The sequence below is a fragment of the Falco naumanni genome, chromosome 2, assembly GCF_017639655.2.
Source record: "Falco naumanni isolate bFalNau1 chromosome 2, bFalNau1.pat, whole genome shotgun sequence".
Classification (NCBI taxonomy): domain Eukaryota; kingdom Metazoa; phylum Chordata; class Aves; order Falconiformes; family Falconidae; genus Falco; species Falco naumanni.
The window spans coordinates 92,063,879-92,080,729 of record NC_054055.1 but is presented as its reverse complement, the minus strand read 5'-3'; the positions used below and the strand labels follow the sequence as shown (position 1 = coordinate 92,080,729).

Genomic DNA, 16,851 nt, shown 5'->3' with positions numbered 1-16,851 from the left:
CCTAATACCAGTTTCTCACAAGTTTGTTCTAGGTTTACAAATCCAAGAGGCAAATACTCCATTTCCAAATGTAATCTAGATAATCTTCTGTCTTGGCCTAGCTTCTGCCAGGTGTCATTGAACTCAGGGACAAAATTCTACAGCAAGGTTTTTTGCTTTCTGTACACAGGTACAACATGTCTAGATTATGGCTGCTGAAAATAAATTTTACTGCAAGACAGAACAAGCTGCTCAAATGCTCTAATCTGAAAAGATCTTGTTCATACAGAAGCTCTACCTTAGCAGAGCCCTCCATGAATGACAAAAGAGAAGCGCGATTCATTTGGCAGCCAAACTATTTTAATCATTCCACAAAGGCATACAAAGCCCCATATGCATCACAACTTTTGTCTTTCACAATCGTTTTTCTCTTCCCTTTCACTCAATCATTCTTCTCTAAATTATCAAGTCCTTCTTTCCTCTTTTTACAGTTTGGGAATTCTCTGACTGTAAGAACTCAGAAGGTTATAATTAGCAGCAAAAGAAAGAGGGTTGCATGGAAAAGATGGCTCCACGGGAACTGTGAAATGGAGGATGTTCCAGGTAACCAGAAAACCTGGTGCTCATTTCAGTGCATGACTTCTTCCACAAAACTTATCCCAGCCTGCCTCCTGCTTACCAGACAACATGCAGGTGGTTCACCGGCTGACATATAAAGTCTACAACTTAACACACAGAGGCACACAATCAAGCCAGTGAAAAGCAATTTTGGAGAAGAGACCAAACTATAAATCTAGTAACTAATGATACAAGAGAAATCTTGATAGCATGGAACAAATCTAAAATAATCATTAACGTACAGGTCTAAAAACCCAATCTTCTAATGAGATGAGTTTCAGAGAAGTTACAGCAATTCAGACCTAGCTAGAAAAATATATTAAAAATTACTATGTTTTTCAAAACAACATGCAGACTTTGCTCCTCATGTAGTTTTGAGTCCATTTCACAAACATAGATCCATGAACTGATTCACGGTTTACTGAAAACAAGATAAAACTATAAAATGGATAATGGATGAGTCAAAGTCAACATACAATGTAATATACTGAGGCTTGATCTGGAATACTATTATCTAACTCTTTACCATGTCCTGTCTATCCAGCATGTGAACATGTGCTGTAGATAAACTACAGAGAAGTGCTGCTAGTAATCTCAAGAGAATGACAGCCTACCTTACATCAGTATCTCAAGCAAAGAGAGCTAAGAGATGCTTTCCAAACTCCAAAATGAGATCCAAAATGAACTCCAAAATGAGATCATGCTCTTTCTCTCTCATAAACAAAACCATCCATGTACACACACACACATTAAGCAGACACTTTTTTCCTTCCCGAGTAATCTGCAGCTACTCAGAGTAACATCTTTGCCTCCTGTGGTTCATTAATATTCTGATATTTCTACTTTCCTATATGCAAGTTTTTCCAGCAGTTCCCTTCAAGCACTCTACAAAGGTTTTATATTAGGCAAGCCTGGGATTCATACCACTTTCTATTACAGAACGTGGATACTCTTCTCTCTGTAGCTGCCTACTTTCATAAAGGGTTACTTATGACTTGTAATAAGTTACCAACTCACCTCTTCATAGTTAAACATCACTTAAGAAGTTGTGGGATATGGGGGAAAAAAAGTAGGGAGGGAAAGGGATACACATAAAAGCATGGCCCCTAGAAAGATAGGATTAAAAAAAATAATCAACTAAAGGCACTGGAGTTCACTCAGCCTGTTAAGTGCTTCAAAAATCACTATTTCATAATGTTGCTAAAATCTCCTTCTTTATTCTTGGCATAACTGCATGTGTGTGTAAGCAGTGGGAAAGGCATCATATTTTTAATTGGAGTGTGAAAAATGCTGCTCACTGAAAGAAAAAACATGTAGTTATAATTAGAAATGGAAACTAAAACCAACGCTTGACTTGATTATACAGAAAAGGCATCACTTGTTCACAAGATACAGCCTCTAGGTAGGCTCAGAGCATTATCCTCCATACTTCAACTAACACTTCCATTTACTACTCCATAGTTGAGCGATCCCTACTGAGCCAAAGTACAGTGATAAAACTAATTGTTTTTAGAGACTCGCAGAACAGCTGAGGCAGGAAGGCACCTCTGGAGATCGCCTCGTCCAACACCCTGCCTTAGAGCAGGGTCAGTCAGAGAAGGACACTGAAGGCTTTGTCCAGTTGGCTTTTAATTACGTTCAAGGATAAAGACTCCACAAAAATCTGTTCCAGTGTTTGACTGGCCTCACAAAAAAAAATAAATATTCGTATGTTTAAATGCATTTTTACGTATTTCAGTTTGTGCCCACTGCCTCTCCTCCTTTCACTGTCTACTGGCAGGGGCAGTCTGGCTCCACTTTCTTTATTCCACCACAACACTCATTCAGATCCATCAATAACAGCACCCTGAGACTTCTCCTCTCCAGGCTAAACGGTCCCATCTCTCTCAGGCTCTCCTCAGGTGCCAGATGGTCCAAGCCCACAGGCATCTTCATGGCCCTTCACTGGACTTGCTACAGCATCTCCCTCTCTCCCTCCTACGGCAAAAACCAGAACCGAACGCAGCGCTCCAGATGCGCCTCACCAGAAAGCAGACGAGGAGAAGGCTCGCCGAGGAGAAGGCTCGCCGAGGAGAAGGCTCGCCGAGGAGAAGGATCGCCGAGGAGAAGGATCGCCGAGGAGAAGGCTCACCTCTTCCCACCTGCCTCATGACAATCCTCCGCCCAATGCAGCCCAGGAAGCTGGGAGCTGCCTTGGCCACCAGCACACACCGCTGCCTTGCGGTCTGCCTCGTGTCCACCAAGAGGCCTGGGGGCCTTCTCGAGAAAGCTGCTCTCCAGCCGCTCAGCCCGGGGCTGCTCCTCTCCCGCTGCACGGCTTGGCATTTCCCTTTGCTCACAAGGATCCTGCCAGCCCACTTCTCCAGCCTGTTGAGGCCTCTGCCAACGGCAGCACAACCCTCCGGGGACTCTTCCCAGTCTTGCCTCACCCGCCAGCCTGCCGAGAGCGCACCCTGCCCCATCACCCAGGTCAGCAGTGAAGATGCTGAGCAGCGCCAGCCCCGTCAGCCACCCCTGCGGCACACGGCCGTGACCAGCCTCTAGCTGGAGCGCACTGCTGGTCACAGCCCTTTGCGCCGGGCGCTTCAGCCAGTTCTCAATCCACCTCACTGTCCATACACCTGGTCTGCACTTCATCAGTCTGTCAATGAAGATGATACTGGAGATGCTCTCAAAAGCTTTGCTGAAGTCAACAGAAACAGCGTCCACTGCCCTCCCCTCCTCCACCAAGGCAACGAGCTCATCACCGCACAAGGCCAACAGGCTGGTTCAGACGCGACTTCCACTTCACAAACACATGCTGGCTACTCCCAGCCAGCTCGTTGTCCTTCGTATGTCTGGAAAAGGCTTCCAGGAGGTCAATGTGAGGCTTGAGTTCCCCAAATTCTCCTTCGTTTCCTTCTTGAAAACATGAATGACTTTTGCTTTCTGCTAGTCCACAGGAACCTCACCTGTTTCCTTCTGAGAAAACCCATTTCCCATCTGGTGAGATTTTCTTCTAAGTTGGCATTATAGCAGACCTTTCTACTCTACCTTTATGATAATAACATTTGTTTTTCAGATATCAGACTGGGCTGCAGAAATGACAGAGGGAATTAAGAATCCTTTGTACTGTGGAAGCAAATATGACCTAGAGTTACTGAATGAAATTTGACAAAATAAAACAGGTCTCCCAAATTCAAAATACTGCAAATAAAGTTATCTTTAGTTTTGCAATCAATCACAACACAGACCAAGTATCCCTGTGAGGGCAAGGAGAAGAAATGAAGCCATGGAAGACATAATCATTGAAGCAATTCAAACACTCGTTCTTGGACAGTCACAATTAACTGAAATGTCATGTTTCAGATTAAACATTCAGATTAGAACATATATATCTCCTGTCAGCTATGATAAAAAAAAGTGACTATATATTATATATATAACAGCATTCATCCCTCCTGTGGGGAACTAAGCTATTACAAAACTTTTGGCAAGAACCATAATCTGTCCACACTAACCTCTAATACAACTTAACTCTAGGTTAAGCTGGAAACAGCGTATGGGCTAGGAGCAGGGTGTGAACAACATTCTAGAGAAGCTCCCATGTAATCCACCATATAGCTGGCAGGTATTAGAACACTGCTCTCTGCAACACTGTCAGAAATGCCTGAATTTACATGGTTTGTCCTGTGCCCATTTCTGCCATGTCTTTTCCTATTTATTCTGTTTCTTTCCTGATCAAACTTGTGCTTGCTCAAATTTTGCTTAGTCACTTACCACTTGCATGAAAGCAATCTAACATGGTACAAGCTGCACAGCTTTTCTCTCTGCACATAAGTGCACCCAGCAGAGAAGAGCTGCAAGGCAACACACTACCGAGCACAACTTCACAACTTCAGTTTTTTGCTAGTATAGCTACAGCATCTGCAGTGCGCAGAAATGCTTCATTAACATTTTAAACAATGTCATTTGGTGCCCTAGCTAAATTTACTGTGATGGTCTGTAGAGTGGAGTTAGCCTACTACTTGTTCATCTTAAAGAAGCTTTTCCAGATACACTGTAGGTATCCCTTTCACTTAAAATTAACATTAAACAAATTGTTCAATCACTCCTTTCTAGTTGCCTCATTGCTAACGATACAATTGTTATAAAATACAAAAACAGAGTTAACGCTAGTGTTTTATGACAAAGCAATAATTATCTGGATCTTAAATACAGTCCTAGTATCTTGCACAGCTTACACATCTGCCATTATTCCAGCCCATTCGTTTGAGAACAAAAACTGGATACTAACTACCTTCTGTTTCTACCACTCACAGAATTCAGACCTTAGACTTCTGTCTTCCAAGAGTGCAGAAAATGTATCAGGTAGAGAGGCAGGTGAGAATAACTACACCCAAGAGCAGCTTCATTTAACCAAGAGGCAGAGCTGTAAACTCCTTGGAGAGCTGGAGGGAGGGGCAGATACAAAAGATAGAAAAGAGGAAAGGAAAAAAGGAAAATACTGCATTGCAACAATATGCTTACGTTAAAAACAACCAAAGTGGAATTTGCTAAAATGGTACCTATTTGCAGACTTCTGCCAGCACAGCTGGAGCAGGAAGACTAGCAGGTATGATTTGTAACTAAACCAGAACCCCCTACCCCTAACTTCACTGAACTAGCTAAACTGGTTTAACCAACTGAGCTTTCACTAGTACAGCCTGTTTGCTTGGTGTACAGGGTTTTACTAGACGGCCCTGAAGCAAAGCTTTGCTTATAACTGCTTTGCAGCAGAAGTTCTCTTGCAATACATTATACTAACGCTCTTGTAACCAAAGCACTGAAAGAACAACAGTACAGAGTAAAAGGGATGCAAGCTCCCATCACCATCACAAGTGAGGCTGCTCATCCATAATGTTTACAAAGAACAATTTGGTTTTCTATTATCTTATGCTATGTATTTTTGCAGCAGATAACATCAACACCATGGTTTGTGCTCATTGAAAGACACACACATTCAGAGCAAAAGAAGAAGTATTTTAGCGGCCACTACTAACATCACAAAAATCAAGGAGCTTTGTCAGTGGCAACAAATGATCTTTATCAGACAATTACTACAACATTATTATTTTTTTGCATAACTAGAAAAGTACTTGTCATTAATTGCTCTGTATTTTCATCGAATCATTACATGTGACACCTTTTCACAAGCTCTGTTTATGTGCAGGAGTGCAAAAACTTACTACTTTGAGATGAAGCTCAATAATATGATGGTATCAGTATAATGGCAGCACAGTAGCAATAATGCTGTTTCTAGTTCAGCTCTCCACCTGTGCTATGTATTATGCTCCAATGATGCAAACTTCCCTTTTCTCTCAAGTAGTCTAACCGGCTAATATTAATTGGCCTTAACTAAAAATAATGGCCTGTAGCCAGTGTTTATCCTTAATTTTGTTGCTTGTTGCCAGATCTGATGAGGCAATACTGAGTCTGGGAGCCTAGTCAGTTCTTAAAACGACGCAATCTAGTCAGAGATAGTAATTTAGCCTCTCCCTGTAAATCTTGTTTTCACTTTACGAGTGTCTGAAAACATCAGCAGGAAACAAATACATCTCTTAGCACTCATTAGCAAATGTTAGTGGTGTTTCTTGTTAAAACTCAAGTCCCATCTCTCTACACTGTCTGTCCCTACACATACATTCTTCAATGGTAGGAGCTGAGGATCTCATTTTAGTACGGACAGGCTCAAAGGCCTCCACTAATATAACCAGTCTTCAAATAAAAACCACTCTATAACAGAGATGTAATAAATAGTTTCTCTCATTCTTTATATTGCTCAGTCCCATGGAGCTGCAATTTGACAGCAGAGGGACATGGTACAGAGACTAGGGAGGCAAGTAACCAACATTTTACAAGTAGCTCCAGGTATGAGCAAGGAAGCCCTGAAGGAGTTCTTCAGCGCTGTAACTTGTGCACCCAGTTTCAGCTTCATAAGATAATAAACTCACATAGAAGCTGCCAGGTGGGGGAGTGGGAAGAGAAGGGCAGCTTCTAATGGAAAGGCATGAACCTTAAAAAACAAGCTACTGGGGAATACACTACACTCCCCTTTAAAGAGATCAAACAAAAATTACCCTTTTCTAAATATCTGAATACTCACTAAGGAAACAATGAAAAGGTAAAAAACTCAGGACAAAAAAAATGGAGTCAATATGACAGAGCGTCACTGTAAGCGGTACCTATGTTCTGAAGGGTGAGCAATATACATTCTACTTCCTTGTAGAAACTCCACTTCAGACATAAAAGGTCAGCATTATACAATTGCTTAGTGAGGGAAAAAGGTTGAATTAATGAACGAGACCAGAGAACCCATTTCCTTTCTTTCTCTCTATTTTGTAAAAGTCCCTTTAAAAATAACTTTTGACACCTTAACTTGTATGTTCTGGTTTTAGACCTAGTGTTTATTTCTGCATACCACACACATACATTATGCATGTCTACTACACGCACACGTGTGTAGGCTGAAAACATTTTGAAAGGGTTTTTTTTTTAAAAAAAAAGCTTTTATTTTAAGTCTAATGAGCATTCCTCTCCCTCCACTTACTCAAAAATTTCCTCTGATGTCCACCAGATAGTTTACCTAAATTCTCAAAAAAAATTTCACATTGTCTGAAAGGCTGCAGAAATTCAAATGACCCACTAAAAACATGTGGGTTGACAATACAGAAATTGGGAAGCTTTTTACACAGAACCACAGAGCAATTAAGGACTATGAAGCACAGTGCCCAGTCCCTCATGAACAGGTGAATATAAGCAGTTGTATCCTCCTATTCCATCAACTTCAGTGAACTACTTGTGTAGGGAATTTATTATTGTACAATAATTTTTAAAGGATCTGCCCTCAACTTTTCATTTAAGGAGGTTTCAAAGTACACAGGATCTTTCCTTCTGCAGGGAAAAACACTGGCAGTATCTCCCAGCAAGCTAACACAAAACCTAACTCCTTCCAGGACTTTAGTTTAGCTTTAGGATTCTGTACATTTACAAAACATCAGTAACAAACCCATTTTTGGTTTTCAATTAACCAGCGTTATTTGTGACAATCTGTTTATGAGAACTGATCAAATCAAATTCACAACCAAAGGCCTTCAGGTGCTTTCAGTTTGAAATACAGATCTCACAGAGTCAAAGAAATGTAAACAGATAAAAAGTACACCACAGAGCATTATGAATCGACTGAAACTTGTAAAATGAAGCAGCTGTGTGGGAACAGATGAAAACAAGTGGGCATATGTCCTTTTGTACTTCAGTACTTTCTTCCATTAAACAAATTGTATAGAAATATTCAATTCTAGAAGTAGACGACTCTAAAACAAAAGTGAAGCATTAAAAAATTTGGTGAAAGCCACACTGAGACACGTTTGCCGTTTTTTGGTGGGTGAATTCTAGATATTTTTTTTATTCAAGAAAGTTAACATGGTAGTTCTGAATTCCAGGCATTCTTCCATCTATATTTCTCTAATTCAGCCCTGGAAAGTGAGTAACCCGGGTCATCTTAGAAGGACTTCTAAAGGAAGAACATGTTGTAATTTATCTTTGTGCTTGGGAGTACAACAAAATCGACACATAGGACATTGGGAAAGGATAAAGAAAACACTAAGATCTGCATTTTACCTTCTTTATCTATAGTTAGGTGTTCGTTGGGCCAGTACTTGGCAATGGCTGACAACAGTGTATGAACCATGTCCCTGAAGTGCCGTGGCCACATAATGCAGACAACATGACAGTAATGTGCAGTAAAATGGGCAGTGTGCTCACATGCTGGCAGAGTCCTGGGGGCAGCGTGATAAGGAGGCTTGGGGTGAGGGAACAACAACAAAAAACCCCTTCAAGTAACCAAAAAAACAGGTGGCAAAAGGAAAGCTGGGTGACACAATGCTTTTGGCTCAAAGTAGGAAGAGAATAATTTTCAGCCAAAAGGATAAAAAGGAGTTTCATTTGCTTTGTGCTATCAATTAATAAGCAAATACTGACAGATAGATCAGACCATCTAAACTCGTCTAAGTAACTTCCCTAAGAAGGGGAACCAAGGCTTAGCTATGCAGGTTATCACGAACAAGCCGAAAAAATGGCAATAACTTGTAACCAGAAGCAATCATGAAGGTTATGAAAGAAGTTTCTGTTTTAGAGACAGTTTCTGTTAGAAGGGTGGTTTTAATCAGGGTTTTTGATAATACTGGCTTATAGCCTCTGGGAAGGTGAATGCAAGTTCTCTGGAAGAACGAGTACTAAATTAATCTTTCAAAGAGTGCAGTGAGTCCTCATGCAGTGGGAAACGGAGAGATCAAGGTTTTTTGAAGCAGCCGATACATACACTCAACACCTTGCACAATCCTGAATGACCTACAATGGAATATTGTCAGTAAAAAAAACAAAACCCAAAACTAACAATAAAACCAGAAGTCATTACCACCTTCTGTAAAGATGACAGGTTTGCCTTGTTCTTTCTCCCTGGGTGGGAGGTATCAATGTTATTTTTAAAACCGCACGCTATACTTGTTTCTTCCCTTCTATCCCTCACCACCTCCTGTCACAACCGTTGGCACTAAGTATCATCACTGAAAGTCTGAAGTCAGAGTGAGTAAATAACTCATCCTATTACACGATGGTCGTTTACTTGCACCTTTGTCTTTTCCAAGGCTAAGTGAATGACTACAGTATATATATATATAAGCAATAATATATTTCATATGGCTGTAACAGCCAAAAAATGAGGATTAAGGGACTCACACATACTTGTCACTTTCCAACTCAGAAGAGAACATTTGCTGATCGTAAACCTAGACTGCTCTGATATAATCTATCATATTATAATTCTACCAATAATGCCAGTTAAATTCTAGTAGAGCAAATAATTAAGTGACAGCAAGAAATGGGGGACCCTTTAAGGACTCCGTCTCCACCATCAGCTTCCCAAATAATTCCCAAAAGATTCTAGGAGGGAACTTCTGCACTTCCAGGCACTGAATACAGAGATACCCAATTCGTCAAATAGTACTTGCAATAGTGAATAGTTTGCCATTCTGGCTGATGCACACTATAAAAGCGTGAAAGCTGTTATATGAAAGTTGTTAAATGGTCTACATATGATACTTCCAAAAAAAACAGGACTTCTGTACACAGAATGAAACCCCAAAATCAACAAAGAAAACCCAAACAAATAAAAAATTGACACCACCAAACACCACCACACACACACACCCTCACGTATGCACATATACTTACTGTTAACGAATTACAGTCTTTGATCAGGACAGGAATATTCAGAAGTAAACAGTATCATTAAACAGTAATCTGATATAAACAGTATCTGACATCAGCAGTCAGAACAGCTAGTCTTAAAATCCCCAATAGTTTTCTCTTCCCTATATGTCCCTCTTGTTCACATCTTCATTCTTACTTACTGTTAACGTTACTTAACATTTAAGTAATAGAAACTGAAAGACAATTAGCAGATGTAGTCCAGATACCGACTGGATCATTCTAATGGAGTAGATGGAATATTTGGCAGACTAAGCTTGAATGCAAGCACAACTCTTCACAATTACCATTATTAAATGCTGTAGTTACACCACAGGAATCCAGAATACTGTTAACTCTTACACCCTTTTCTGAAAACAAACATTAAAAACATCAAAATCAGGTAATGTTTCCTAAAGTTGAGAGAATCCATCTCAGGGCTATGCAATTAAATTGAAAGAAAGGTGGAAATCACACCAAGTCTTCTCAGGTTAGCTTAGAACAGCGGCAGAACTGAACAGCAATTCAGTTTCTAGGACTTTGTGCTTCCTTTTACTGTGTTTTAAGAATTCTAACAAGGTTTTTGATCCTGTAGGAAAAAAATTAGGTACACAGCTGTACTCTTGGTAAATCCAAAAGTTGGGAAGTATATTTTGCAAGACATTTGTATGCAAATGCTGCTAAGCACCTCTACAGATTTTACCTACAGAGAAGCGTTTCTCACAGCTGCCTGCTCCAACTTTAAAACAATTGCCAGAACAAGTGTAAAAATGAATCAGACCAAAATGCATGGATTACTAACATACCCACCCACATATAAACAAGCTACAAAGAAAATAAAAACATCTGAAGCTTAGAAAGTTGCCAGAAAAAAATAAAAGGGGGGAAGAAAATAAAAAAAGAAATTGACTTCAAGAAAGAGAAAGTATAAGGTCAGGACATCTCTTTGCCCCCCACCTTTTAGGACTAGGCTGGAGAAACACCATCCACCATCTAATCCTGCCAATTCTATAAATCCTTACGGAAACTACTTTAACAGGCTATTGCCAAAATCACACTGACTTCTCTGTGTAACGCGAAGTTCCAAATAATAATATATAAATAAGTTCTGAATAAATTGAAGCTTTAGTATCATAATTGAAGAATTATGATATTACAGCTCCAAAGAAGTTTTATCTTTGAGAATACAACTTCTAGATAGCACATTAGGTCCTTATTTCAATCTCTGATTAGGTACTCCTCCTCTTAATGGTTTGGAGCCTCAGGAAGGGGAAGAAAAGTAAGTAGTGTTTAGTTTCCTTTTTAACATAAAATTACATTTTTTTTATTTACAATTTAAACAACGGCATATTTTAAACAGACATACTGTACTGAGGTTTCCTTAATACAAAAGACAAACCTGAGCAAAAAGAGGAAATAATTGAGTCTCCTTAGTATATCAATTTATACTGCCTACACTGAACTGTAACAGTGAAGCAATATTATGTGTATTTAAATAAGAATATTCCTTTCTTGTTTTTTTTTAAACATCAGCAATTAAAATGCATATTAAAAAATGAAAAGCAACACATTTTGTTTTCTAACTCCTACATTTTCACCAGTTCTATCAATATAGAATTACAATTAAGCCACTGCTTTTCAGAAGGTTAATTTTTATTAATAATTTGTTACAACATAAAATACTAGTCACTGAAAGCTAATAGAAACCTTAACGCTGAAGTTTCATGTTATCATGTGTCCACTGCAAGGCTGCTGCACATATTTAAAACGTTCTCACTTTTGTTCATAAAACATTCACACACTGATTCCCTCAAAACATCCAACAGCTGACAGCCCCAAGCAGCAACCCATCACTCCTCTGCTCCACACGCCCAAGTAATGCCCCTCTCAAACCCTGGCATCAAAACATCCAATGAACTGATCACCACAGGACAGCCAACAGCATGCTCGCCCCCATGACAAACATACGGGATCCATTCTGCTGACAGCAATGATCACGGCACCCTTCCCATCCAGCTGGGAATATCATCAGCTCCCCGCGACAGGGACTGGGAAAGAGCCTCTGTCACTGCCAGGGAGTTTCACATCACTTTCAGGCCAAACACCCAGGGCAGCTACCTCACTGGGAGCTCCCCCAGCTCCTCTGAAGCCAGATGAACAGGTTGAGGCGTGACACAATTTGCAATTACGCCTTGGGCATCCAGGGTGGCCCAGTGCTGCTGCTGCTCTGTGCTGAATGCCCTGAGAAGAGTGAACGCTGCCCAGTCAGAGACTACTGACTGGTACAAGATCATCCTGTTGGATCTGTGTCGTTGTGGGGAGATGGACTGGGAGAGGGAGAATGACTCCATTTTACTAGCTTTGCTTTCACCACTGTAAGAGTAGTAACAGCAGCAATAATAAATCATAACACATCAGTGAAGCAATGTTTATCCCTACAAAATCTTAATTGTTATAGACAGAAACAAAAGCTCAAAGAGACAACATTTTCACATGACGGAATCTATCTGAAAGCTTCTTTCACTAATTGTATTCTCCTGTATTTCAACATAAGGGCAGTAAGTTTAATGGCCATACCCAGAACCTGGAATAAAAACTAGTACTCCTGGTTCTCATCGTCAAGACAACACAACAGTTAGGTTGCCACAATCTAAAACATTTCCGAAGAACAAATACCTAGATAGTATTCTAGTTAGGTTTCCAAAAAAAAGTCAGTAATTTAATTGCAAATTCCTGCCAAGTACGTAAAAAAAACCCTCATAATAATTCACTGACCCATAAAGCAAGTTATCTTTTCAGGTACACACAGAAATGACGCTGCTTTCCTTAGCCTGCATATAACCTCACTGCCTTGGCAGATGCCACAACTTTCAGAAGTGGCTGTTCAGGCAAAGTTGACCCAGATGTCACAAATCACAGTATTCAGAGTACTCGGGAGAGCAGTGAAGGGTGTAAGAACTTTCAAACCCTGAAGCCAAGGCAGGCACAGCTGTATCAGAGAGTGTGGTGGCAAAGCAGGAGGGCAGGACAACAGGAGCTGGTCGGTTCTTGGGTCTGATGGGTACCAAACATCAGCTGGAGGGCTGGAGAAGCAGAAAGCACTGCAGGAACCAAAGTGTTCTGGGACATGAGGAAAATCCTCGTTTCCCTCCCAGGAGCCAAACTACAGCTGTAAAGGGCCCCTGCATGTGCACAGGCCCAGTCTTACGAAAGGTGTTAGGGAAAGGTTTTAGGAAGGCACTCACGGGGATGGGTAGGGGTGTGTGGTGTGTGTAACAAGCACAACGGTCTCAGCAACGAATCGCCCTGTGTTTCACTCACAATCCCCTGCAACCTCTGGCTGGTTGTAAGGACTGAAAACAAAGAAAACATACAAGGAAGAAAATGAAGTAACAAGCAACCGATAAGGATAAGGATCTCCACTGGGCACTTATGATTCAGCATGGATATCCCCGACACCCTACAACTAATTTGCACTATTTCAAGATTGTATTTTGCTTGTACAACAAGAAATCCAGGTTGCTGTGCTGACCTGAGGCTGCAGTAGAGTTACACAAAGCCCCTGTCCTGTTCAGCTGATTCGAAAATCTAAGCTATACACCACAATTTCAAAAATAACTACCACTACACTCCTTCCTAATTTTAAAATGAATTTACCTCCCCAATTCTGCCAGCAATATTAGCAAGCCGTCCAGAGTACAGACAAGCTTTAAGGTTGTCACATGCAGCAAATTCAGTTTGCCAAGTATAACACTATCCAATCCCACATAGAATTAGCTTCGTAAATTAAAACCAGCAAGCATGGCTCTGCACCACGGCTTCCTGCTTTCTGTATCTTCATCTGCTATCAGCAAAATCTAACCGTCTCAGATGCTACCACACTTACAAACACGGTTTTTTACAGTGCGGAGCATGGTTAGACAAGGCATTTCTTAAAACAGGACCAGAAAAAAAATCAACTCTTTCATCTGTCTCCTAATAGCACTAATATTACACATCATCCACATTTATTTTTTCGTTATAAAAGTAAAGATTTTGGATTTCAAGTTGAAGTCTTCAAGCTAAAAAGATTGAAAAACAACTTCATACCATGCAAATGAACAACACTGCAATCACACCTGCTACCTCCTCTTTTTCAACTGCGTAACTGAGTAAAACAGTAACGAAGTAAGACAACAGGAAAAGTATGCAATTCTCCACACATACTTCTATTTCTCTACCTGAAAAATTGAAAAAAAGCAGAACAAGACAACAACCAGATACATGTGATACGCTTCTTACAAATTCAGCACCAGTATCTTTAACAAAAGTAGGTATCTGCAAAGGCTGACAGAGGTAAATTAGATCTTAAAGAGGGACCAAAGAATTTTCTCATATTTAGACAAACTTCCTCCACAAAATCTTCCAAGTGACTATAGCTGCAGACTAACAGGCAGTGAAATCAGAAAGGGAAAAGAAATTTCAAATACCTTTTCTGTTATACCTTGTAAATTGAATTGCAGAGCATAAGAAGGGTATGAATCTGTGTTTTTTCGTGTCTGTATGTATAAAAATATGTAAAATTCACAGCAATTGTTTTGCAGATTCAGGAACAGGAAGCACTTCTGATACAACTTCACAGTGAAAGTCCACTGAAAAAAATAACTGCATATGTAAAATTGCTACCTCCCCTTTCCTCTTTCTTTCTCACATCTGTCTTCAGACACCTCCTCTTCAATGGTCTCTTAATTTGCATTTATTCTGTGAAATTTAAAACCACCTTTCTACAGGCAAATCCAAAAGTCTTTTCACATCCGCAACCTATCACTCCCTTGAAAAACATCTTTTTTCTTAAGTAACACTTTGTATTGATGTGTTATCAGTCCAATATATTGCATTTCCCTTATTTTTCCATTTCTGATTTGTGTATCTTTTCTTCCAAACTCTTTTCTCTTCAAACTGCACTTCCAGGACCTATGCACAAATGCTAACAGAGACCACTCAGGACTCTTCACTGTGTTAATTCAGTGGTTTCAATTCAGCTCAAACACAATTTTGCAAAACCCAACAGTTTCTTTGGAATGTTGTCATGAATTTATTCAAAAGAAAATCAAATCACAGGAAGGAAAAGCTCCCTTCCATAGAAATTATTCCCTCCACTTGAAGGCAGAATGCAAAGTACCTCAAGAATTTCACTAGTGATTTTTACCTCTGAATAACTTGAAGTAACTACTCTTACAACCAATTCTGATAAGCAATGGGAATTTGAGATCGCATTCAACTCCAGCACTCATCTGTAGCATCCCTTTTTGCCTGCCTCTTAATTATGTTGCTGACACAACAGAATAGCAATGGGGCATGAATTGGTTGCTGGTGAGCTTGATTCTGCATGCACTTGTTAAAAATTTTTCTATAACTGAAAAAGAAAGTTTACAACTACTTATAATCTCAGTGGACAGAATGATTACCCTCAACAAACTTTCCAATGGGACTGCTGTTATGTTTGACTATAGCTCTCCAGATACAAGGAGACCTACACAAGAAAAACTGAAAAAAAGAAAGGTTCTTACTCAAAAACAAACAAATGACACTTTTAGGAAGTTTGTATCTTCCACTCCACATTACCTAATTTAGAAAGGGAATGCTCAACTATGAAAAACATATTTGACTTTGCATTCGAGCTGAGAATGAGGAAGACTTTAATGCAGTTTTTAGTTCTTTAGAAAACAGCCCTGGATGCTGGGGGTTTTTTTTAAAAAAAAAAAAAAACAAACAAAAAACGGAAGTGGGATGGGTGGGGAGAGTAAAGAGCAGGTAGTGATATTTTATGAGAACACAAAATCCAAGACATTTATTGTTGTTTTAGAACTTTCTATTGAGAAAAAGCCATTTATTTTTAAATTATGTGACAGGATGCCACAATCTGAAGTCATTTTGGAAAGAAGAGGCCTTAAAAATTAGGTAGTAAGAGGCAGAACTTGCAGACCTTCATACTTTGATTATGGTATTTTCGTAACAGACATTCACAGGCCGCATTTATTTAGAGCACTAAATCCAACACCTCCTAACGTCAGCAGCAGATTTCAAATATCAGGCAGGAGAAAGCTCAGAGGAAGTCTGCTTTTGTCCCACAGAACTTCACAGTTACCAGAGTTCAAGCAGAAAAATATTACCGATACACAGTGAGTCCCAAAATAGTTTCTTCCCCCTACCCCACAGCGTGCATTTTCAGAGGTTAACAAGAAAACAGGGTAACCATTTTTCTCCTCACTCCCTTTCAACTCGTTGAGGCTGTTACTTCCTCCTAATCACTGCTGCCTGACAGGCACAGAGCTGTTCTTCCTTTGTGCTAATGGCAAGAACAAAGATTAGGATGCGAGTATGTTTGTCCCCACAGGAACACCTGAGGCTCCCATGTGTTGTACCCCCTGCCCCCCAACCCCCCACCCACCCCCCCCAACTACAGGCTTGGTAATTTTGCCACTGAACCACTTCCCCAAATTACCTCGACATATGCAGCGCTATTGAAGCAAAATTAAATTACTTCATTATGTGCGTATGCCTAAACACACACCAGGCTCACACAGAAGAAAAAGAAGAAAAGAAGATACTTACACCCTCGGAAAGGCAAAAGTCACAAAGATTCTCTGAAGCTGTAGTAGCAGATTAACACAAAACCTATTTATGTAATTTATTGTAGTTCTTTCCCTCCTTTCCATACCGGATGGCCAAATTTATGGAGGTTTATAGAAATTAACAGCCTAGGTCTGCAATAACAAATCAAGGAGGCCCAGAGGTACTAATAGCTAGTCTCATATGTGCAGACAGAGGCATGCACACACAGATGCCCAGCAAAAAATATATGTATTTTTTAAATTCTAAATGGCTTTCCTAAAACTAGTATCACTGCAAGTTATTTGGTACGTTACATGAAATACAAAGTAATGGTTTTTTTATAAAAAAAAAGGTTTTATAGGCAACTCTTTTGGAAAAATCTGCTTTAATTTCTCT

At 40.0% G+C, this 16,851-nt stretch overlaps 1 protein-coding gene across 5 annotated transcripts in view; it reads right to left on the bottom strand.

Moving 5' to 3' along the window:
- SH3KBP1 (SH3 domain containing kinase binding protein 1) overlaps positions 1-16,851 on the bottom strand; it is a 234,075-nt gene that overhangs the window by 190,053 nt on the left and 27,171 nt on the right. The gene's annotated exons all lie outside the window — the stretch shown is intronic.